Source organism: Rhinopithecus roxellana, chromosome 14 (genome assembly GCF_007565055.1).
Source record: "Rhinopithecus roxellana isolate Shanxi Qingling chromosome 14, ASM756505v1, whole genome shotgun sequence".
Taxonomy (NCBI): domain Eukaryota; kingdom Metazoa; phylum Chordata; class Mammalia; order Primates; family Cercopithecidae; genus Rhinopithecus; species Rhinopithecus roxellana.
The window spans coordinates 54,999,881-55,026,697 of record NC_044562.1 but is presented as its reverse complement, the minus strand read 5'-3'; positions in this window follow the sequence as shown (position 1 = coordinate 55,026,697).

Here is a 26,817-nt window from a genome sequence, read left to right as displayed (position 1 = left end):
CATATACATATATATTTATAATATAAAATATATAAATATACACACATATACATATAACCTCTTCATACCAATCTTACAAGGTACATGTTATTAACCTTATTACACAAATGAAAAAATTGTGATTCGGAGAGACAATTTCTTTCAATGTATTCAGCTATAGTCAGCTATAACGTAGCTATAATCATGTGTAATGAAGCTAGGATTTTAATCCAGAATAAAAAGTGCAAGCTATTTCCATTCACTTTACCCTTAACTGTCATACTAATGCTAGCAGATTAAAAATTTGAATTGACTAAAGATAAAGATGAATATAGTGACAGTTTCTACTACATCCACTTTCATCTTTAGTGAATGTTCTGAGCTATCAAAATACTAAACCAGTCCTAGTGTTAAGGATTATTGTGGGCAGAACTGAAATATTACCATTTCTCACCAATCTAGGCATTGTTACATGGCACCAATATGACCACTGAGAGCTACCAGGTAGAAAATGGGGATATGTTTAGATTGAGCGTAAGAGGTTAGGATTGATTGATTTTTTTTTTTTAATGCTTCCTTTCAGTCCACCCTCCTCTGTACTTCCATCAAGTCATTTCAAATCCATCTTTTGGTCAGTAGCATGTGGTTAGTTCTTGCACCATGCTGAATGCAAGGTTCCCTTTGAAGAGTTTAGGATTTTTATATTATGAATATATATATATGCATATGTATTCCATAATAAATAGTAAGTGCTCAGTCAGTTGGATCTTATATGAAAGTTTAAAAAACGATTCCTAAAGTAATTGATTGCAAAATGCATAGTTTTCTGTTTGTCACTTTTTAAGTTAGGATGGATCCATTTGGTACTTACAGGCAAAAATACACAAGCATATACACAAAAGTATATCAGACCTCCCTCTTCTTGATACCAGGATTGATTATATTAACCTTCATCCTACAACCAACCATGCATTTTACTAACGTAAGAGGTTAGGTATTTTGTGTATAGTCAACAAACCATTTGGGTGACAGACTTTTTCTTTCTACTTTTATGTAATATGAAATAGCCTTGCAATAAACACTTTTAGGACAATTAATGATATTTAAGTACATTCGTATCATGTGCCTATAATTTTTAAAATATTTCCCAACATATATTCCCTTCTCTGAATGTGGGATTTAGCCCTGTAGCTTCTCTAATATAAAAACAAAGCCAGGCATCAGATTAGAGACAAAGGAAGATTCTAAGTCTAGGGAAAGTAGAGGTCAAAAAAAAGAGAGGAAGCTAGAGGGCAAAGGGCAGACCTGAATGGACTGCTTTCTGAATGCTAATGGTTAAAATCCCCAGAGGTGAGTTAGATAAAAGCCACAGTGCTGAAGGAATCCTACAGCAGATCTTTCTCCAGCTTCTCGGTGGCCATCTCAGGGAAATCCCAAACTCCTCAGTGGGAACCTTGTGTTCAGCATGGTGTGGGAACTAACCACATGCTGCTGACCAAAACATAGATACATAGATTTGAAATGACTTGAGGGAAAGATAGAGGAGGGTGGACAGAAAGGAAGCATTAAAAATAAATAAATAAATAAATAAATAAATATATATATAAATAAATAATTAAAAAATAACAACAACAACAAAAAACGCTGCAAGCCAGAATCCAGCACAGAAAACTGATAGTAGCAAAGAGTTTTAGGTTCCCAAACATAAATCTTAGCCCAGAGCATCATTATTCCATAGTAGGTCTCTGGTTGGAATAAGAAGGCTACACAGAACATGTACATTAGAACTAGAGGGTATGGCAGAGCATATGGACTTCAGAGGTGTGTGTAGCCTAATTTACAGATAAAACAGGAACCTCAAGACGCACAACTCGGGAAACAACAGGTCAAGTCACCAAGTGACCAAATCGGTTGATGGGCACAGACATCAGCAAGGGTCCAAACAACACATCGAACAGAATTATATCAGATCTCCCTCTTCTTGATAACAGGATTGATTATATTAACCTTCATCCTACTACCAACCATGCATTTTACTAATAATATGTTAAATTCAATTTTTATTTCAAACATGGATTTTCATACATGTAGGCAGTGGGAGACAAAGAATACTAACATTTATATAATGATACGTGGTTTGCAAAATGATGTTATATGTATAAATTAGATGTTTGACTTTATTTTTGTAGTGGGACTAATACTTTTATTTATTTATTTATTTATTTTGAGAGGGAATCCTGCTCTGTCACGCAGGCTGGAGTGCAGTGGTGCAATCTGAGCTCACTGCAACTTCTGCCTCCCAGGATCAAGCGATTCTTCTGCCTCAGCCTCCTGAGTAGCTGGGACTACAGGCGCATGCCACCACACCCAGCTAATTTTTGTAGTTTTAGTAGAGATGGGGCTTCACCATATTGGCCAGGCTGGTCCCAAACTTCTGACCTCATGATCCACCCGCCACAGCCTCCCAAAGTGCTGGGATTACAGACATGAGCCACCATGCCCAGCCTGGACTAATATTCTTGTGCCACTGGATAACCAAACTACCATGCTTAAGCCTTCACATGCTTCAGTTACCACAGGTTCACCCCACCTTCTTCAACTACATTGCCTCCCATCCAGTAAGTTTAAAAATTTCTGTGCACTTATTGGTATGTAGGATATCCGGGGAGATATTGCTGTTGACCCCTACTTCATCAGTTTGAAAACAAGTCCAGGGCCTGTTTCATGAACTGAGAAATTGACTTCAACACAAGAAAGGTCCTCTGGTGAATAATGTGGTTTCCCGTTTCCACACATCTTTTCTGCACTATTCGGACATTGTTCATAATTCATCACATTCAGGATCAAGTACTACCCTAACTATCTCCTTGCCTACTTAGATAAAAATCTAGCCATGTGGCACCATGGATAAGAGGCAGTCCTACAAAGTGCTTAACACGATAGACTCGGAAGCCAGTTTGTCTGGGTTCAAACATCTCTACAAACTATCAACTGTCTGTCTTTGAACAAGTTACCTTTCTTTGTGCCTTAATATTCTCCTCTATAATAGTCATATAGACATAAAAATGCATGGAGCACAAGGCTGTTATGGGTAATAAATTTAATGCATACAAAGCATGTAGAAATATATCTGACTCATAGAACGTTTCACCAAATGGTAGTTACTATGGTTAATATAATCATCTTTCTTGCTTCATAATAATTTTTTCATCCTTCTTGATCAGAGTTGATCAAAGGCTATCCTTGTCCACTTTACTTGGTTTCCCTAAATTTGACACTCTGGAAGAAGGTTTTTGTGTCTAGATTTTTTTCGTTTCAATAGGTTGCTGAGATGATTATGAAAATTAATTCACCCCTTTTCAGAAGCTCACTTACCAACATGTGTTAGGATGGAGAGCCTTTTAAAGTCTCACCCATGCAGATACCTAAACTCTCATAAAAAGTTCTTGTTTATATACCTGTTCCCTAGGAAAATGCAAGCCTTACAGGGATAATACTAAGAAGTCATTCTAGTGATATTTGTTCCATAATGGAAAAATCACTATTTTGTCTCTTCTCATAGGAAAGGAGCAGCTGGAGCCATTTTTTATCCCTTCTTACCAAGAACATGATTCTACCATATTTCATCACACTTACAACAGTTTTGTCAGGTGTATATTAAGGTTTTCATTTTACAGAAAATAAAATGAAAATTCAGGGATATAAAAGGAGAAGTTAACATTACTAAGTTTAAGTAGCATATGGGATACTTTATACATTATAATCATACTGAATTTTGCCAAATTGAGATATAATTATCTCCATTTTCAACATGTGGAAGCAAATTAATAACTCTGAGTCACATAAGAACTCAGACAGCAAAGATGTGAACTAGGTCTTGGACATAATCAAGGCTGTTTTCCACTGTGCTCTGATAGCCTCTCTAATGAAGTAGCCAACAATGGTTCCCCATTTTCTATTAGTTTTCCAAACTCAAGAGTCAATGGATAATTAAAAATAATCATCACAAGTACCCCTCACTGATTTACTGTTTAATTATAATATTCTTTAAATATGTATAAACAAAAATGAGTTCAGATCATTAATATTTACATGTCTTATTCAATTGTTAAAATAGCATAACAGCAACATTTTAAATATTAACAACTAAAAACTAGAGAATTCTATTAACTATTTTACTTTAATATCCTAGTGATGTCATATGTCAGAAACCAAAAAGAGGCTTGAAATACAAATATGAGACTTGTTGCTAAGATACAAATTCTTCTGATTCCACTGAGTTCACTACACTGTGGCCCTTTGATGACTTCAGTCCTTAACCATGATCTCCATTCCAGTCATGACTGTCTCTATTAATATAGCAAGGAAGCATTTGTCATCATTGGCAGCATCTGTCATCTGTGTAGCATAACAAATAACCATGTTAGGTGTCCAGTCAGCTTCTGATTCTTTTTGCCACAAGCCTGCAACAAACAGAGAATAGTATTCCACAAAATTGCGTATTTTCAAGATGCCAGAAACATCTCAACTTATTAAATAGACTGAATTATTAAATCTATGAAAAGATCAATTTCACACTGTTAATGGAAAATATATATATGCTTAAAACTGCTAAGAGAACTCAATGTGTACAAAAGGAAATTGGATATTTTTGAGTATTTTTTATATTGAGATTAAATTATTATTAAATTTTATAATTTAGTAATATATAAATTATATATTAATTTATATAATTTAATATTTTAAAATACATAATAGTATATAATTTATATAATTTAATAATATATAAAATTATAAATTAAATATATAAGTAATATATAATTTATATAATTTAATAATATATAAAATTATAATTTATTAGTGGTCAGACACCGTGACAATATATTAGATGTTAAATGTTTTCACTTTAAGTGATGACTCATTTTTATTTTGACTGAAAACAGCATCCCCCAGGCAAAGAAAAGTATAGTGCCATTACATGGCAGTTCTTATTTATATTGCCCTTTAGTCAGATGATTCAATGTTTGCAAATGTGTTTGCAAATTCATGTACACCCTCAATTATGGTAAGTTTATGAAAGAGTATAAAATGTTTATATTGTCACACACACACACACACACACACACACACACACACACACACACACACACACAGCTTGTGAAAGAAATCCTATCTGGATAAACTCTAAACACAGCATAGTTGAGAGCTTCCTGCTTTGTGATACTCCATTCCTTTGTACTTACCTACTTTGAAGTGTTTGTCACACTGCCTTAAATTTGTCTGCCTACTTGACCATATCTCCCCCATTAGACTGTTTGCTCCTTGAATATAGAGACTATCACCTATTTATGCTTACGTGACACTTGCTACAATGTGTGGCACGTAGTAGGTGCTCATTACATGACCATGGAGTGAGTGGATGTACTGAATTCTGTGAAGACAATGCAAAGGAGGCATGGGTTTTACCAAGAAAAAGCTCAAATCTAAGTTATTTAATGATTATGTCCTCACTGTATTAACAGGGAGCAGATGTCTCAACTGAGTAAGGCTCAGAGCAAAATTGCTATGGGGAATTTGGAGAGGAAAGTTACAGATCTTGAAATGCATTATGTAATTGGGATAATGAAAAGCAAAATAGCGTACACAGAAAATGGACTTTTCAATCCTCACAGTAATGCCTGCTTCTGTCTTTGGGCAAAAAATTAAAAAATGCAAAATAGGCAGAAGTGATGCCAGTGGGTAAGAGACAGGGAAAAAAACAAGACAGAAATAGTGTGAATGCACATATTTGAATAATATGCAGAACCTGTGAGAGACTTGCAGTGAATAAAATATCTATTACTCAACAATTCTCTCATTTGGCATGAAAAACACAACCTCTCTATGTGATGCAGCCAATATGGTGACGCTCGAGTGGGGATACACAGATTGTCAACACTGCTGGTTATTCATGTCTGCAAAGCAGCTCAAGATAGAACATGTGCAGAACAGGGAGAGAGAGAGAGTTTGGGGACTGTAGAAAACTATTCTTCCTCACTCACTGAACAAAACTGCCATGCAAAAACACACGAGTCACGTAAGTCAACTTAGGAAAGCAACTCAGAACAGATTTACACAAGCTAAATAAGGGCCTTTGGAGGGAGAATATTTCAAAGCAATCTGCTTGGTGAATTTTATAGCCTGAGGGCCTTACCTCTGCAGACAGCCAAGTGCCTGTAGGAAACTAATGAGGAGAATGTACAAATTAACAGCACACGCTCTAAATGTACAGCATTTCTGAAGAGACGTAAAAATATTACCAAAAAGAAAATAAGGGAGAAAGTAGATAAAAAATTATTTTAGCTTTCCTGGCAATATCATTCTTTGCATTTATTGTACAGGAATATACATATTTCCTTTATAGACTTTGAAACTTTTTTTCTTCTTTTTTTTTTTTTTTTTTTTTTTTTTTTTTTTTTTTGAGACGGAGTCTCGCTCTGTCGCCCGGGCTGGAGTGCAGTGGCCGGATCTCAGCTCACTGCAAGCTCCGCCTCCCGGGTTTACGCCATTCTCCTGCCTCAGCCTCCCAAGTAGCTGGGACTACAGGCGCCCGCCACCTCGCCCGGCTAGTTTTTTGTATTTTTTTAGTAGAGACGGGGTTTCACCATGTTAGCCAGGATGGTCTCGATCTCCTGACCTCGTGATCCGCCCGTCTCGGCCTCCCAAAGTGCTGGGATTACAGGCTTGAGCCACCGCGCCCGGCCTTTTTCTTCTTTAATAAAGATGATACACCACCTACAAATTAGGTATCTTCCTTGAGTCACTGGTTTCTCATCTGCAAAATGAGCAAAATGACCTCTGTGCTTCAGTACTGTTATAAAGATTAGGGGAACAATTGGCAGCATTTTAAACAAAGTAAATGCAACTTGCTAAGAATTCGTTAAATAGCACCTGCTAAAATAAACATCATAAGCATTTACAATTTTTTTGTTAAGGCTGCACCAGGAATTGCAAGTACCTAGCAGAAAGCACCCATTTTTTTCTTGCCAAACTAGAAACCACAGAATGTAATCTCCTAGACTTGCTTAAACTATCCATTCTCTTTGTTAAACTCCAACTTGAAGAATGCTGTTTTCTGGACTTGCTTCTTATTATGCCATGCACTTCTGAACTGATCATGGAACATTTGCCTTACCCCATGCTATGATTTGAATCTTTCCCTTCCAAAATCCAGGTGTTGAAATTTAATGGCCAATGTGACTGTAGTGTAAGAAGTGGGAAATTTTAAGAGAACATTAGGTCATGAGGGCTCTTCCCTTCATCAATGGCATTAGGCTCTTAAAAAAGAGGCCTCATGCAATGTTTCACTTGCTTGCTCTTCTGCCAACTGCCATGTGAGGACACAGCATTTCTGTCCTCTGGAGGATACGGCCACAAGTTGCCAGACAGCGACCCTCACGGGACAACCAAACCAACTGGCCCTTTGATCGCAGATGTTCCAGCCTCCAAAAATGAGAGAAAAGAATTTCTGTTCTATATAAATTATCCAGTTGCAGGTGTTTTTCACTGTAACAGCACAAAAGGACTAAGACACTCTACAATCATACTCTTATTCCCTTGCTCCCTTTTCTCTCCAGACCAACATATAGAGTCCTTCTTTTTGCTTTGCCACGTTGGCGGTGTTTAATCAAGGAATCTAGATATTCTCATTACTTCTACCTCCTTTTATAATAAGTAGCCACTAGAAAACAGCTATGTAAGCAAGTTATTCAGAAGCAAGAGTCATTTTGGTGTTTTTGGTTGTTGTATTGGTAATGACTTCTACTTGGTTGAAGATAATTCTGAGGCTTCCAGCCTTCTTATCTATCTCCAAAAGCAAAATATGGTCCAAGATGGCTAATCTTCCTCTCATGGGCATTACTCCTTCACTTCTGCACTTAGGCAGTGTTCATGTTAAAACATCACTAGCTAGGAATCAGCTGCTAGAAGCCACAGTTTCTAAAACGCCATTTTGCCTGTTTGGAAGATACAATCTTTTCTTTCCTGCTAGAGTTTTACCAATTTGTGAAGCACAGATAACACTAAAGTTTTCTTTGAACATTTTTTTTTGCCATATAACCAATTCGCCAGTTTTTTGAAATTTTCTACAGCTCCTGCATAATACCTAACCTGTATGACAAAGTATCTTCCTGCATGTGTGTAATTTCGCCCTTACTTTTATTTACTTCTCTAGCGCAGTGATGTCCTTGAGTTCTCAGTGACTAGCCAAAGTCACTGCTTTCTGATGATGCTGATGGTTGTGTTGTTAGATTGTTTTATAAAATGTAATCTTTTTCTCAGGAATCTCAGGAATCTGTCTTGTCATACTTTAAATATATGATTAGGCTTTGTGATCCTTTCATTTGTTATTTATATTTATTTGAAGCAAATTGATGCTAATAACAAATTGAGAACATAAAAATATAAAATACAATAAAATAATGCATAACAGCCAAAGATGACTGTTCTTAAAATGCACATGGGTATCTAAAATATAAACAATATGACATATATATGTGTGTATATATATATATGCACACACATATATCCATATATCATTATCATTTTTAATGAAATGTTCATTTTTACAATATTTGTAACTAGTATTGTAATTATTTTTAAATACCAGTAATGATATTAGCACTTCCTTAATAATGTATTAGTTCTTCAGAAACATACTTTTTAGTGATTGCCTGTTTTGTTATATAAACACATTATAATTAACTGAATTCTTCCCCCAGTCAATATGTGTGGAAACCACATTCTCTCTTGTTGCCAGGGCAGGAAACTTCTTTTCTCCCTCAATGGAGGAGGAGCATTGGTATGAATACTCTTGGTCTCTGACTCCCAATGGTTAATTTTGGGCTTTGTGTTCGTTAGGTGATGTTGTGGTGGTAAAAAGTCATCACTCTCAGAAGAAATTGCTTCTTTTTATATTTTGCCCTGGCAAGGCCCAGGGAATGCTCTTTTCCTTTGAGCTTTCTTACAGTCCACACTAGGTTATGGAAACCTTCCATGAGTGTAAGAACATTGGCCATGTCTGCAGCTTTCTTGCCTACAACTCTGAGTCAGCTCAGGGTCTGCTCCCACAGGCTTTTCTCAGGGTCAGAATTTATTGAGGCTAAATTAGGGAGTGGCAGTTAGGGAGTAGTACAAATATTGATAAAGTTAATATTTTGATATCTGTTGACAAGTGGTCATCTGTGTGTTCTACTAGTTAGAAACCAAAGGGACTAGGAACCTTACCTTTCAACATATTAGTATTAGTGAATATTGGAAGATAAGTTTAGAATCTAATGTCATAGTTCAAGTTATTCTATGGTGATATTATTCATAAACATATTGAATGTTATGAATAATATGAATATGAACATTATTCATATTCAACAACAAAATGAACAGGGTTAGGTACATAGTTCAATCATACACCTGAATACCATCACAATCCCTGTAGAAGTTTCCTCCATGACCCTTTCTGTTGAGTGTTGCCTTGCACTCAACAGAAAACAAAGTTTCACTTTTTTGAAATTTATATAAATAAAATAATATGTACTGCTTCTTGTTCACTCAAAGTATTACTGAGATGCATCCATGTTTTGGTATGTATAAATAGTTTATTCATTTATTCCATTAAACAAAAACATGTAAATCTATCCATTCTTTTGTTTAGAATTTATGTATATTTCCAGTACATTTTGGTGCATGTCTTTTTATAGACATATTTTTTCATTTCTCTTAGATAAGCACTTAGAACTGGAATTGCTAAATCATAGGGTAATCATAGTTTTAACTTCCTAAGACATCATAAAATAATTTGCCAAAATTGTTGTACTATTCACCTTGTTGTAGGTGATGTACAAGAGTCCTGGTTGTTCCATATCATCGCTAACATTTGGCATTGTCAGTAGTTTTTGTTTCAGCCCTTTAATGTATCTGTGAAGTGGTATTGTATTAATTTCATTGTGGTTTTAATATGCAACTCCACAGATTAATAATGTATGGAGGAAAGAATTAAAGGAAAATTATACTATAAATAGAAGACATTGAGAAAGCTAATCTTAGACAAGTTAATAATTAATTATATGGAAAGCATAGGAGAGACCAAAGATGATGTCATATTAGTGTAAAATTATTTTAATAAAGACTAGATGGCATATAACATATATTAGCCACTCTTTGAAAAGATTAATTATAAAACTATAAATATGAGTTATTCTTTGAGAACATATCAGTACTATTTAATGGGAAACTTAGAATAAATAAATTGGAAATAGCATATTTTATCATTTTATCTGTGCAATCATAGTTTTAAATTTAGTCTTTATGCTATAAGAATGATGGCCTGAAATAAAATTTTATGCATACTTTTTTTAAAGCTCAGTAAAATATTTTATTTCTGAGGTGGTCACAGTTCACTCTCTCTTGGTTTCCTGCTGAGTCTTTTGCAAGAAACCCACACCAAATATAAATACTCTGACAGTTTCTAATGCAAAAATTCAATGCGAAGCATAGATTCTATGCAATACAGTTTCCCAATTGCATTCAATTAGGAAGCTATAATATAGTAAAAGCTTTGACAGAGAAGGCTCGTTTTACAATTTTTCTTCCAAATGAATTTTTTTTTTTTTTTTTTTTTTTTGAGACAGAGTCTCACTCTGTCGCCCAGACTGGAGTGCAGTGGCGTGATCTCAGCTCACTGCAAACTCTGTCTCCCAGGATCATGCCATTCTCCTGCTGCAGCCTCCTGACTAGCTGGGACTACAGGTGCCCACCACCACGCCCAGCTAATTTTTTGTATTTTTAGTAGAGATGGGGTTTCACCATAGCCAGGATGGTCTCGAATTCCTGACTTCATGATCCACCCGCCTCAGCCTCCCAAAGTGCTGAGATTACAGGCGTTTCAAAGTGAATTTGAAGGGATATGTGAAGATTATGGACAGAGAGTGCAAAGTTTTTTATATCTCATATTATCCATTTGGTGGGGTGTGTGTGTGCATACGTGTGTATGTGTGTCTGTGTATATATGGTCTTAGGAAAAATATCCATTGAGCCTTAGAGACAAAAGGAATCATTACATAGACAGGTCCCTCAGTCAAATAAAACAACATCAGTGGTTAAGTATCATGATGTAAAATTACTACTTTCATTGGAGAAACATCGATTAGATGATAAGTGAAATTGGTAGAATCAAGTAATTGTTTATTTTGTGGGAGTGCATAATGATTTTGCTATTCAGGATGAGGAGATAAGGAATTTTAGGTGGAAATAATGTAAAATAAAAATATATATTTAAAAATACTAAGGACACATGATTTAGAACTGAAGGAGATGGAGAAGAAAAGGATGGAGAAGAAAAGAATGAAGAAGAAAAGAATAAAGATGATAAGCAGAAAAGAAAAGCACAAATAGAAGGAACTTGAAAAGGTGTTTTGGTTGCTAGTGAGTAGCTATTTTGATTATGTTATCTCAATATATACATGAGGATAATATCTATTTCTTTTGGTGATGTGGCTATTTTCAATATGGTTTACAGTAAAACAACCAGGAATGAGTTAATAGAATAAATGTATTTATTTATTTTTACCAATAATTCTATATATAGAATTCTTAGAAGCTTAGCACCAATGTGTGTGTGTGTGTGTGTGTGTGTGTGTGTGCATGCACGTGCGTGCACATGTGTGTATGTATTTACATTCTTCTGGATAGTCTTAGACTGAAGCTAATAACTAATCTTTGGCTCAGGCAAGTATCTATAGTTAATGGGAATTAAGAACAAGAATTTGATTATTTTGGTTTACCTGAGCACACTTTTCCTTATCCTTAGTTGTCTGAAGTACTAACAAACATTTACTTTGTTAAAATAATAAACACAGATACACAGATTGCTAATTTCTGTTACAGGAACCAATTTTCTTCAATTTGTGGTATATCTTGCTGGTTTGTTGCTCTGAGGACAGTGGGCATTATCTTTCCTGGGCAAAAATAATGTTTAGGCAATGTAAGAGACATTATTTAGAACTTTTTCTGGGCTTCAGGAGGCAAAACTTCTCTAAAAGACTCTAATTCTAGGCTCCCAATGATGCAGGATTTTTCTCAGCCCCTTTGCCAGACTCACAGCAGCAGTGTCCCCTCTACTTAAAACACTATGTTCAGCCCCTTGCAGGAGGGAGCACGTGAGCAAGTGAGTGTGGGGGGACCCAGCCAGTCAGTCCAGGCACCAACACAGGAGTAAGTTCCATGCAGGGACCATGGCAAGACCATACATGTCACCTTGAGGGGAGTGTGATGGCCCCCAGGTGAGGGTGCCCCTGACCCCAAGGCCCCAGACAGGGTGTTACGGTGCTCTTTTAGTTCTGCCATCTGTTGTCTGAAGACAACAGCATGTTAGCAGCTCAGTTGGCCCCTTGCCTCATCGTGTAAGGTGGCTGTTCTCCTCTGGCAAGGGCAAAGGGCCAGTGTGACAACCTTTTCTAAGTACCTGCACTCAGTGGGTCCTGAGCTCTTGTCCACTCTCCAAGAAGAATTAGACCACATGGACAATTGAAGGATACTGAAGGTGGAAAATTTCACTGGGCCATAAAACCGGCTCTCAGTGGAGAGGGGAGTTGGGGAGGGGATGAGAAAGACAGGTTTTCTTCCCCTAAGTCATGTTGTCTCTTCTGCAAATTCAGGCCATCTCCCCATCTACTGACTGAGTCTGGGGTCTTTATAGGCACAGGATGGGGAGCGCATGTTCATTGGTTTTTGAGTATGCAAAAAAGATTAAAGTGAAGACAACACTCAAAGGTGGGCATGACAGTGTAGAAAAACAATTAGGAAAGGGTAGGTGGCCCTGAAGTTACTACCCACATGCCTCTGGCTGTCACTGCTGTGTCCCCACCTCACATGGATGATAAGAAAGCCCATGATTTATCAGGACAATAAGAATTGCTCTCTCCCAGCATGTAGCACATCTGTGGTATCTGGCATTCACCCACTCTAGGCTGCAATTTCCCTTACACATAAAAATGCTCTGTCTTCCAATAGTACAATGGATTTTGTGATAAAATCTGAGATGCTACTCAGTCAGTCTCTCAATTCTGTGGCTTCACCAAGTCTGGATTGTGGGAATGATCTAGCAGCTTATGCTTATACCTTCCTTCTTTTTCTTCACCATGGTATTTGCCATATTACTACGTTATACTTCATATAGTTATGTTTCTCCACTCAACTGTTATCTGTAACTATGTTACATACCATGACTTCTATGTATCTATTCCTAGCTCATAGATCAGCATTTGGACACAAAGTAGGTCTCAACATGTTTGTTCAGTGAATGAGAAAACTGGAGTCCAGAGAACTGAAGAGGCAGAATCAACGTTGGAACACAAGTTTCTTCATTATTAGCCTGGTGCCCTTTACACTGTGCCCCTCTGCTTCTGAATCAGTTCATGTGCATTCAGATTGATGCATTCCGATATATGCAGTGACATAAAGCAGTTGTCCAGGTATTCCTGGATATGTAATGTGACACTCCCTTGATCCTGGAAGGCAGCTGACACATAACAAGACTGTTTTGATAACATGTAGCAACACATTAAGTAAATTATATATATGTTTATGACAACAATCAGATGAGAGATAGTGAAAGTAGCCTGAAGGAGAATACTTACAAATTTTGGCTTTTGCTAACAATGCATTTTTAGAAAAAAACAAAATAAAAATGGAACATGCATATCACTCTGCCTCAAAGCAAGTCATTTTGAAATGTTTATGTGTGTTTAATGAACTTTATGACTATACATTTTGCACTAGTTTTCCATTTTACACTAATGCTTTTATACATCAGATGACTTTATTTTTGAATTATTGTGTTTATGAATAAAAATTGGTAACCCAAGCTTTGAGCAAGAAAAGTCTAAATTTTGGATATATATTTTTCCTATACCTTAGAAAACTAATGTAATTAAAGTATAATTAACGTATAACAATGTCAACAAATTGAGTCAAACTCTGTAAAATATTTGAAGAGATTTATTTTGAGCCAAATATGAGCGACCACGGCCCATGGCACAGTCCTCAGGAGGGCCTGGGAATATGTGCTCAAAGCAGCTTGGTTTTATACATTTTAGGAAGATACGAGACATCAATCAAATACATTTAAGAAATACATTGGTTTGGTCCAGAAAGGCAGGACAACATGAAATGGGGGCTTCCAGCTTATAGGTAGATTTAAAGTTTTTAGTTGACGATTGAGTTTATCTAAAGACCTGGGAGCAGTAGAGAGGGATGTCTGGGTTAAGACGAAGAATTGTGGAGACCCAACTTTTTATTTGCAGAAGAAGCCTTCAGGAGGTAGAATAGGTTGTAAAATGAGTCTTATCAGATTTAAGGTCTTGTTGATGTTAAGGCAGGAGAGGTGTAATAAGGCATGTCAAACTCCACTTCTTGTTATGGTCTGAACAGTATCTCAGGTTAAATTTTAAAAGAGCCCTGGCTAAGGAGGAAGTCCATTCCTTTGGCTGGGGGGACTTAATTAGATCATCATGGCAGATAGGAAGCAGGACTAGATTGCAGCTCTGACTCGGACAGACAGAGCAGTGTGCAGAGGCTTGCATCATGAATTTTAGCTCCAGGATGATTGCAAGAACAAACCAGAAATCCTGAGAGGACCCACAGACCCTCTGAAGGAAGCAGACTGCTCCTGTAGGACCTGGGAGACATTCCAAATACTAGACTACCCAAATGAGAAGAAACCAGAAAACCAACTCTGGTAATATGATGAAACAAGGCTCTTCAAAAATCATGCTAGCTCACCAGCGATGGATCCAAACCAAGAAGAAATCTCTGTTTTACCTCAAAAAGAATTCAGGAGTTTAGTTACTAAGCTAATTAGGGAGACACAAGAGGAAGGCAAAGCCCAATGTGAGGAAATCCAAAAAATGATACAAGAAGTGAAGGGAGAAATATTCAAGGAAATAGCATAAAGAAAAAACAATAAAAACTTAAGGAAACATTGGACATACTTATAAGAATGCAAAATGCTCTGGAAAGTCTCAGCAATAGAATTGAACAAGTAGAAGAAAGAAACTCAAAGCACAAAGACAAAGTCTTTGAATTAACCCATTCCAACAAAGACAAAGAAAAACAAATAAGAAAATATGAACAAAACCTCCAAGAAGTCTGGGATTATGTTAAATGATCAAACCTAAGGATAATCAGTGTTCTTGAGGAAGAAAAAAATCTAAAAGTCTAGAAAAAATATTTGGGGAAATAATAATTTAAAAAATTATTTCCCAGCCTTGCTGGAGACATAGATGTCCAAATACAAGAAGCAAAAAGAACACCTAGGAAATCGATCATAAAAAGATCATAGCATAGCACATTGTCATCAAGTTATCTAAATTTAAGACAAAGGAGAGAATCTTAAGAGCTGTGAGACAAAAGCAGCAGGTAACCTAGAAAGGAAAAGCTATCAGATTAACAGCAGATTTCTCAGCAGAAACCCTTCAGCCTCATCAAATGAAACAGCTATCAGCCAAGAATTTTGTATCCAGTGACACTAAACATCATATATGAAGGGAAGATACAGTCTTTTTCAGACAAACAAATGCTGAGAGAATTTGCCACTACTAAGCTACCAATGCAAGAACTACTAAAAGGAGCTCTAAATCTTGAAACAAACTCTGGAAACACATCAAAACAGAACCACATTAAAGCATATATCACACAGGACCTATAAAATAAAAAGACCATTTAAAAAGCAAAAACAAGAAAACCAAGGTACACAGGCAACAAATAGCACCATGAATGCAATGGTACCTCACATCTCAATACTAATATTGAATGTAAATGGCCTAAATGCTCTACTTAAAAAATATAGAACTGAAGAATGGATAAAAACTTACCAAGCAATTATCTGCTACCTCCAGGAGTCTCATCTAACACATAAGGACTCACATAAATTTAAAGTAAAGGTGTGGGAAAAGACATTTTATGCAAATGGACACCAAAAGTGAGCAGGAATAGTTGTTCTTGTATTAGACAAAACAAACTTTAAAGCAGCAGTGATTAAAAGAGGGACATTATATAATGGTAAAAGGCCTTATCCAACAGGAAAATGTCACAATTCTAAACATACGTGCACCTAACACTGGCAATCCTAAGTTTATAAAACAGTCACTAATAGACCTAAGAAATGAGATAGACAACAAAACAATAATAGTGGGAGAATTCAATACTCCACTGACAGCACTAGACAGGACATCAAGATAGAAAATCAACAGAGAGACAATGGATTTATGTCATATCTTGGAACAAATGGACTTAACACACATATATACAACATTTCATCCAACAATCATAGAATACACATATTATTCAACAGTATGTGGAATTTTCTCCAAGATAGACCATATGATAGGCCACAAAATGAGCCTAAATAAATTTAAGAAAACTGAAATTATATCAAGCACTCTCTCAGACCACAGTGGAAGAAAACTGGAAATCAACACAAAAGGAACCTTCAAAACCATACAAATACATGAAAATTTAATAACCTGCTCCTGAATAACCATTGGGTCAAAAATGAAATCAATATGGAAATTTTAAAATTCTTTGAACTGAACGACAGTAATGACACAACCTTTCAAAACCTCTGGTATATCACAAAGGCAGTGCTAAGAGGAAAATTAATAGCCTTAAATGCCTACATCAACAAGACTGAAAGAGCACAAGCTGACATTCTAAGGTCACACCTCAAGGAACTAGAGAAACAATAACAAACCAAACACAAACCCAGAAGAAGAAAACAAACAAACAAACAAAAATCAGAGCAGAACTAAATTAAATTGAAAAAACATTAAAAAAAATAAAAAGGAAAGGAAACAAAAAACTGGTTCTTTGACAAGATAAATACAATTGATATACCATTAACAAGATTAACCAAGAAGAGAGAAAATCCAAATAACCTCATTAAGAAATGAAATAGGAAATATTACAGCTGACACCACTGAAATACAAAAGATCAATCAAGGCTACTAAGAACACCTTTATGTACATAATCTAGGAAAACTAGAAGAGTTGGATAAATTTCTTGAAAAATACAACACTCCTAGTTTAAATCAGGAAGAATTAGATACCCTGAACAGACCAATATCAAGTACGGGGATTTGAAATGGTAATTAAAAAATTACCAACAAAAACAATAAATAAAAATGTCTGAGACCGGATGGATTCACAGCAGAATTCTTCCAGACATTCAAAGAAGAATTGATCCCAATCTTTTTGACACTATTCCACAAGATAAAGAGAGAACCTTCCCTAATTTATTCTATGAAGCCAACATCACCCTAATACCAAAACCAGCAAAAGAAATAACCATAAAAAGAAAACTACAGACCACCATCTCTGATTAACAGAGACACTGAAATCCTTAACAAAATACTAGCTAACAGAATCTAATAACACATCAAAAGGTAATCCACAATGATCAGTTGGGTTTCATACCAGGGATGCAGGGATTGTTTAACATACACAAGTCAATAAATGTGATACCCCACATAAACAGAATTAAAAATTACATGATCATCTTAATAGATACAAAAAAAGCATTTGACAAAATACAACATCTCTTTATGATTAACACTCTCAGCAAAATAAGCATACAAGAGACATATCTTAATGTAATGAAAGCCATCTATGACAAACCTACAGCCAACGTAATACTGAATGGGGAAAAGTTGAAAGCATTTTATCTGAGACCTGGAACAAGACAAGGATGCCCACTCTCACCACTCCTATTCAACATAGTACTGAAAGTCCTAGCCAGAGCAATCAGACAGGAGGAAAAAATAAAGGGTATCCAAATCAGTAAAGAGGAAGTCAAACTGTCACTGTTTGCTGACGATATGATGCTTTAGCTTGAAAACCCTAAAGACTCCTCCAGAAAGCTCCTATAACTGATGAAAGAATTTAGCAAAGTTTCCACATACAAGATTAATATACAAAAATCAGTAGCTCTTCTACACAGCAACAGTGACCAAGCGGAGAATCAAATCAAGAACTCAACCCCTTTTACAATAGCTGCAAAGAAAAAGAAATACTTAGGAATATACTTAACCAAGGAGGCAAAATACCTCTACAAAGAAAATGACAAAACACTGCTGAAAGAAATTGTAGACAAGACAAACAAATGGAAACACATCCCATGATCATAGATGGATAGAATCAATATTGCAAAAATGACCATACAGCCAAAAACAATCTACAAATTCAAGGGAATTTGTATTTCCCATCAAAATACCACCCTTCTTCACAGAATTAGGAAAAACAATTCTAATATTCACATGGAACCAAAAAAGAGCCTGCATAGCCAAAGAAGGACTAAGCAAAAAGAACAAATCTGGAGGCATCACAATACCTAACTTCAATCTATGCTATAAAGCTGTAGTCAACAAAACAGCATGGCTCTGGTATAAAAATAGATACACAGACCAAGAGAACAGAATAGAGAACCCATAAATAAATCCAAATACTTATAGTCATCTGATCTTTGCCAAAGCAAACAAAAACATAAAGTGGGGGAAAGAACACCCTTTTCAACAAATGGTGCTGGGATAACTGGCTAGCCACATGTAGGAGAATGAAACTTGATCCTCATCTCTCACCTTATATAATAATCAACTCAAGATGGATTAAAGACTTAAATAAAAGACCTTAAACTATAAAAATTTTAGAAGATAACATTGGAAAAGCCCTTCTAGACATGAACTTCTAGGCAAGGAGTTCATGAACAAGACCCCAAAAGCAATTGCAGTAAAACACAGAGAAATAGCTGGAACTCAATTAAACTAAAGCACTTTTGCACAGCCAAAGGAACAGTCAGCAGAGTAAAAAGACAACCCACAGAGTTGGAGAAAATCTTCACAATCTGTATATCTGGCAAAGGACTAATATCCAGCATCTACAATGAACTAAAAAAAATAAATCCCATCAAAAAGTGGGGTAAGGACATGAATAGACAATTCTCAAAAGAAGAAATACAAATGGCCAATAAACCTATGGAAAAGTGCTCAGCATCACTAATGATCAGGGAAATGCAAATCAAAACCACAATGCGATACCACCTCGCTCCAGCAAGAATGGCTGTAATCAAAAATTCAAAAAAAGAGTATTTTGATATTTGATCCAGCAATTCCACTACTGGGCATCTATCTGGAGGAAAATAAGTCATTATATGAAAAAGATACTTTCACATACATATTTATAGCAGCACAGTTCACAAATGCAAAATCATGAAACCAAACCAAATGCCCATTAATGAATGGATAAAGAAACTGTGGTGTGTGTGTGTATATGTGTATGTATGTATGTATATGTGTGTGTATATATATATGATGAAATACTAAGCCATAAAAAGGATTGAATTAATGGCATTTACAGTGATCTGGATGAGATCGGAGACTATTATTCTAAGTGAAGTAACTCAGGAATGGAAAATCAAACACTGTATGTTCTCACTGATATGTGGGAGCTAAGCTATGAGGACACAAAGGCATAAGAATAACACAATGGACTTTGGGAACTTGGGGGTAAGAGGGAGGAAGAGGGATAAAAAACTACAAATAGGGTACAATGTATACAGATCAGATGATGGGTACACCAAAATCTCAGAAATCACCTCTAAAGAACTCACTCATGTAACCAAATACAACCTGTACCCCAATAACCTATGGAAAAACAGAAGATGGTTGTGGGGGGGCCTTAGAATTTAATTTTTGGTTTACAATAAATTGCTCACATTTCAAATCTACAGTTTGGTGAGTCTGACAGACAAATATACCATTGCTTTGCAATCAACCACTGACACTGAAACCACCACCACTCTACTCAGGGCCACTACTGGTGCAATTTCCATTATTATAGATTACTTTTGCTTGTTCCATGACTTTATATAAATGTCTTTATTCAAGACAATTTTTTTTTTATATTTAGCTTCTTTAGTTCAATGTTCCTTTGTTTGTTTGTTTGCTTTTGTTTGTTTTTTTTATTTTTATTATACTTTAAGTTCTAGGGTACATGTGCATAACGTGCAGGTTTGTTACATATGTATATTTGTGCCATATTGGTATGCTGCACCCATCAACTCGTCAGCACCCATCAATTCATCATTTATATCATGTATAACTCCCCAATGCAATCCCTCCCCCCTCCCCCCTCCCCATGATATGCCCCAGTGTGTGATGTTCCCCTTCCCAAGTCCAAGTGATCTCATTGTTCAGTTCCCACCTATGAGTGAGAACATGTGGTGTTTGGTTTTCTGTTCTTGTGATAGTTTGCTGAGAATGATGGTTTCCAGCTGCATCCACGTCCCTACAAAGGACGCAAACTCATCCTTTTTTATGGCTGCATAGTATTCCATGGTGTATATGTGCCACATTTTCTTAATCCAGTCTGTCACAGATGGACATTTGGGTTGATTCCAAGTCTTTGCTGTTGTGAATAGTGCTGCAATAAACATACGTGTGCATGTGTCTTTGTAGTAGAATAATTTATAATCCTTTGGGTATATATGCAGTAGTGCGATGGCTGGGTCATATGGTACATCTAGTTCTAGATCCTTAAGGAATTGCCATACTGTTTTCCATAATGGTTGAACTAGTTTACAATCCCACCAACAGTGTAAAAGTGTTCCTATTTCTCCACATCCTCTCCAGCACCTGTTGTTTCCTGACTTTTGAATGATTGCCATTCTAACTGGTGTGAGATGGTATCTCATTGTGGTTTTGATTTGCATTTCTCTGATGGCGAGTGATGATGAGCATGTTTTCATGTGTCTGTTGGCTGTATGAATGTCTTCTTTTGAGAAATGTCTGTTCATATCCTTTGCCCACTTTTTGATGGCATTGTTTGTTTTTTTCTTATATATTTGTTTGAGTTCTTTGTAGATTCTGGATAATAGCCCTTTGTCAGATGAGTAGATTGCAAAAATGTTCTCCCATTCTGTAGGTTGCCTGTTCACTCTGATGGTAGTTTCTTCTGCTGTGCAGAAGCTCTTTAGTTTAATTAGATCCCAGTTGTCAATTTTGGCTTTTGCTGCCGTTGCTTTTGGTGTTTTAGACATGAAGTCCTTGCCCATGCCTATGTCCTGAATGGTACTACCTAGATTTTCTTCTAGGGTTTTTATGGTATTAGGTCTAACATTTAAGTCTCTAATCCATCTTGAATTAATCTTCGTATAAGGAGTAAGGAAAGGATCCAGTTTCAGCTTTCTACTTATGGCTAGCCAATTTTCCCAGCACCATTTATTAAATAGGGAATCCTTTCCCCATTTCTTGTTTCTCTCAGGTTTGTCAAGGATCAGATGGCTGTAGATGTGTGGTATTATTTCTGAGGACTCTGTTCTGTTCCATTGGTCTATATCTCTGTTTTGGTACCAGTACCATGCTGTTTTGGTTACTGTAGCCTTGTAGTATAGTTTGAAGTCAGGTAGCGTGACGCCTCCAGCTTTGTCCTTTTGACTTAGGATTGTCTTGGCAATGTGGGCTCTTTTTTTGTTTCCATATGAACTTTAAAGCAGTTTTTTTCCAATTCTGTGAAGAAACTCATTGGTAGCTTGTTGGGAATGGCATAGAATCTATAAATTATTTTGGGCAGTATGGCCATTTTCATGATATTGATTCTTCCTATCCATGAGCATGGTATGTTCTTCCATTTGTTTGTGTCCTCTTTGATATCACTGAGCAGTGGTTTGTAGTTCTCCTTGAAGAGGTCCTTTACATCCCTTGTAAGTTGGATTCCTAGGTATTTTATTCTCTTTGAAGCAATTGTGAATGGAAGTTCATTCCTGATTTGGCTCTCTGCGTGTCTGTTACTGGTGTATAAGAATGCTTGATTCTTGCACATTAATTTTGTATCCTGAGACTTTGCTGAAGTTGCTTATCAGCTGAAGGAGATTTTGGGCTGAGACAATGGGGTTTTCTAAATATACAATCATGTCATCTGCAAACAGGGACAATTTGACTTCTTCTTTTCCTAACTGGATACCCTTTATTTCTTTCTCTTGCCTGATTGCCCTAGCCAGAACTTCCAAGACTATGTTGAATAGGAGTGGTGAGAGAGGGCATCCCTGTCTTGTGCCAGTTTCCAAAGGGAATTTTTCCAATTTTTGCCCATTCAGTATATTAGCTATGGGTTTGTCATAAATAGCTCTTATTATTTTGAGGTACGTTCCATCAATACCGAATTTATTGAGCGTTTTTAGCATGAAGGGCTGTTGAATTTTGTCAAAAGCCTTTTCTGCATCTATTGAGATAATCATGTGGTTCTTGTCTTTGGTTCTGTTTATATGCTGGATTACGTTTACTGATTAGCGAATGTTGAACCAGCCTTGCATCCCAGGGATGAAGCCCACTTGATCATGGTGGATAAGCTTTTTGATGTGCTGCTGAATCCAGTTTGCCAGTATTTTATTGCGGATTTTTGCTTCAATGTTCATCAGGGATAATTGTCTAAAATTCTCTTTTTTTGTTGTGTCTTTGCCAGGCTTTGGTATCAGGATGATGTTGGCCTCATAAAATGAGTTAGGGAGGATTCCCTCTTTTTCTATTGATTGGAATAGTTTCAGAAGGAATGGTACCAGCTCCTCCGTGTACCTCTGGTAGAATTCAGCTGTGAATCCATCTGGTCCTCGACTTTTTTTGGTGGGTAGGCTATTAATTGTTGCCTCAATTTCAGAGCCTGCTATTGGTCTATTCAGGGATTCAACTTCTTCCTGGTTTAGTCTTGGGAGAGTGTAAGTGTCCAGGAAATTATCCATTTCTTCTAGATTTTCTAGTTGATTTGCATAGAGGTGTTTATAGTATTCTCTGATGGTAGTTTGTATTTCTGTGGGGTCGGTGGTGATATCCCCTTTATCATTTTTTATTGCGTCTATTTGATTCCTCTCTCTTTTGTTCTTTATTAGTCTTGCTAGCGGTCTGTCAATTTTGTTGATCTTTTCAAAAAACCAACTCCTGGATTCATTGATTTTTTGGAGGATTTTTTGTGCCTCTATCTCCTTCAGTTCTGCTCTGATCTTAGTTATTTCTTGCCTTCTGCTAGCTTTTGAATGTGTTTGCTCTTGCCTCTCTAATTCTTTTAATTGTGATGTTAGAGTGTCAATTTTAGATCTTTCCAGCTTTCTCTTGTGGGCATTTAGTGCTATAAATTTCCCTCTGCACACTGCTTTAAATGTGTCCCAGAGATTCTGGTATGTTGTATCTTTGTTCTCATTGGTTTCAAAGAACATCTTTAGTTCTGCCTTCATTTCTTTATGTACCCAGTAGTTATTCAGGAGCAGGTTGTTCAGTTTCCATGTAGTTGAGCGGTTTTGATTGAGTTTCTTAATCCTGAGTTCTAGTTTGATTGCACTGTGGTCTGAGAGACAGTTTGTTTTAATTTCTGTTCTTGTACATTTGCTGAGGAGTGCTTTACTTCCAATTATGTGGTCAATTTTGGAATAAGTGCGATGTGATGCTGAGAAGAATGTATATTCTGTTGATTTGGGGTGGAGAGTTCTACAGATGTCTATTAGGTCCGCTTGGTGCAGAGATGAGTTCAATTCCTGGATATCCTTGTTAACTTTCTGTCTCGTTGATCTGTCTAATGTTGACAGTGGAGTGTTGAAGTCTCCCATTATTATTGTATGGGAGTCTAAGTCCCTTTGTAAGTCTCTAAGGACTTGCTGTCAGAATCTGGGTGCTCCTGTATTGGGTGCATATGTAGTTAGGATAGTTAGCTCTTCCTGTTGAATTGATCCCTTTACCATTATGTAATGGCCTTCTTTGTCTCTTTTGATCTTTGATGGTTTAAAGTCTGTTTTATCAGAGACTAGGATTGCAACCCCTGCTTTTTTTTGTTCTCCATTTGTTTGGTAGATCTTCCTCCATCCCTTTATTTTGAGCCTATGTATGTCTCTGCATGTGAGATGGGTCTCCTGAATACAGCAGACTGATGGGTCTTGACTCTTTATCCAGTTTGCCAGTCTGTGTCTTTTAATTGGAGCATTTAGTCCATTAACATTTAAGGTTAATATTGTTATGTGTGAACTTGATCCTGCCCTTATGATATTAACTGGTTTTTTGCTCGTTAGTTGATGCAGTTTCTTCCTAGCCTCGATGGTCTTTACATTTTGGCATGTTTTTGCGATGGCTGGTACCGGTTGTTCCTTTCCATGTTTAGGGCTTCCTTCAGGGTCTCTTGTAAGGCAGGCCTGGTGGTGACAAAATCTCTAAGCATTTGCTTATCTGTAAAGGATTTTATTTCTCCTTCACTTGTGAAACTTAGTTTGGCTGGATATGAAATTCTGGGTTGAAAAGTCTTTTCTTTAAGAACGTTGAATATTGGCCCCCATTCTCTTCTGGCTTGTAGAGTTTCTGCCGAGAGATCTGCTGTTAGTCTGATGGGCTTCCCTTTGTGGGTAACCCGACCTTTCTCTCTGGCTGCCCTTAAGATTTTTTCCTTCATTTCAACTTTGGTGAATCTGGCAATTATGTGTCTTGGAGTTGCTCTTCTGGAGGAGTATCTTTGTGGCATTCTCTGTATTTCCTGAATTTGAATGTTGGCCTGCCCTACTAGGTTGGGGAAGTTCTCCTAGATGATATCCTGAAGAGTGTATTCCAACTTGGTTCCATTTTCCCCCTCACTTTCAGGCACCCCAATCAGATGTAGATTTGGTCTTTTTACATAATCCCATACTTCTTGCAGGCTTTGTTCATTTCTTTTTCTTCTTTTTTCTTTTGGTTTCTCTTCTCGCTTCATTTCATTCATTTGATCCTCAATCGCTGATACTCTTTCTTCCAGTTGATCCAGTCGGTTACTGAAGCTTGTGGATTTGTCACATATTTCTCGTGTCATGGTTTTCATCTCTGTCATTTCTTTTATGACCTTCTCTGCATTAATTAGTCTAGCTGTCAATTCTTCCACTCTTTTTTTCAAGATTTTTAGTTTCTTTGCGCTGGGTGCGTAATTCCTCCTTTAGCTCTGAGAAGTTTGATGGACTGAAGCCTTCTTCTCTCATCTCGTCAAAGTCATTCTCTGACCAGCTTTGATCCGTTGCTGGCGATGGGCTGTGATCCTTTGCACGGGGAGATGTGCTCTTATTTTTTGAATTTCCAGGTTTTCTGCCCTGCTTTTTCCCCATCTTTGTGGTTTTATCTGTCTCTGGTCTTTGATGATGGTGACGTACTGATGGGGTTTTGGTATAGGTGTCCTTCCTGTTTGATAGTTTTCCTTCTGACAGTCAGGACCCTCAGCTGTAGGTCTTTTGGAGATTGCTTGAGGTCCACTCCAGACCCTGTTTGCCTGGGTATCAGCAGCAGAGGTTGCAGAAGATAGAATATTGCTGAACAGCGAGTGTACCTGTCTGATTCTTACTTTGGAAGCTTCCTCTCAGGGGTGTACTCCACCCTGTGAGGTGTGGGGTGTCAGACTTCCCCTAGTGGGGGATGTCTCCCAGTTAGGCTACTCAGGGGTCAGGGACCCACTTGAGCAGGCAGTCTGTCCATTCTCAGATCTCAACCTCCGTGCTGGGAGATCCACTGCTCTCTTCAAAGCTGTGAGACAGAGTCGTTCGCGTCTGCTCAGGCCTCTGCTCCTTCCCCTGTTGTTTTTTTAGCTGTGCCCTGCCCCCAGAGGTGGAGTCTATAGAGACTGGCAGGTTTCCTTCAGCTGCTGTGACCTCCACCCAGTTGGAGCTTCCCAGCGGCTTCGTTTACCTACTTAAGCCTCAGCAATGGCGGGCGCCCCTCCCCCAGCCTCGCTGCTGCCTTGTGGTTAGATCGCTGCAGACTGCTGTGTTAGCAATGAGGGAGGCTCTGTGGCCGTGGGACACTCCCAGCCAGGTGAGGGATATATTCTTCTGGTGTGCCCGTTTGCTTAAAGCATGGTATTGGGGTGTGAGTTACCCGATTTTCCAGGTGTTGTGTGTCTCAGTTCACCTGGCTAGGAAAAGGGATTCCCTTCCCCCTTGAGCTTCCCAGGTGAGGCAATGCCTCGCCCTGCTTCAGCTTTCGCTGGTCAGGCTGCAGCAGCTGACCAGCACCAATTGTCCGACACTCCCTAGTGAGATGACCCCAGTACCTGAGTTGAAAATGCAGAAATCACCGGTCTTCTGTGTCGCTTGCGCTGGGAGTTGGAGACTGGAGCTCTTCCTATTCGGCCATCTTGCTCCGCCCCTACCCCCCCCTTTTTTTTTAGACAAAGTCTTGCTCTTGTTCCCCAGGCTGGAGTACAATGGTGTGATCTTGGCTCTCTGTAGTCTCTGCCTCCTGGGTTCAAGTGATTCTCCTATCTCAGCCTCTTGAGTAGCTGGAATTACAGGCTCCTGCCACCACGCCCAGCTAATTTTTGTATTTTTAGTAGAGAAATTGTTTCACCATATTGGCCAGGCTGGTCTCAGACTCCTGACCTACGGTGATCTGCCTGCCTTGGCCCCCCAAAGTGCACTCAGTGTAATGTTTCTATGATCCATTCATAATGTTCTATTCATCAGTAGTGATATGGTTTGACTGTGTCCCACCCAAATCTCATCTTGAATCCCTACATGTTGTGGGAGGGACCCAGTGGGAGGTATTGGAATCATAGGGCAGGTGTTTTACATGCTGTTCTCATGATAGTGAATAAGTGTCATGAGATCTGAAAGTTTTAAAAATCGGAGTTTCCCTGGACAAGTTCTCTCTTATTGTCTGCCACCATACCTGTAAGATGTGACTTGCTCCTCCTTGCCTTCTGCCATGATTGTGAAGGCTCTTTAGCCACATGGAACTGTATATCCATTAAACCTCTTTTTTCTTCCCAGTC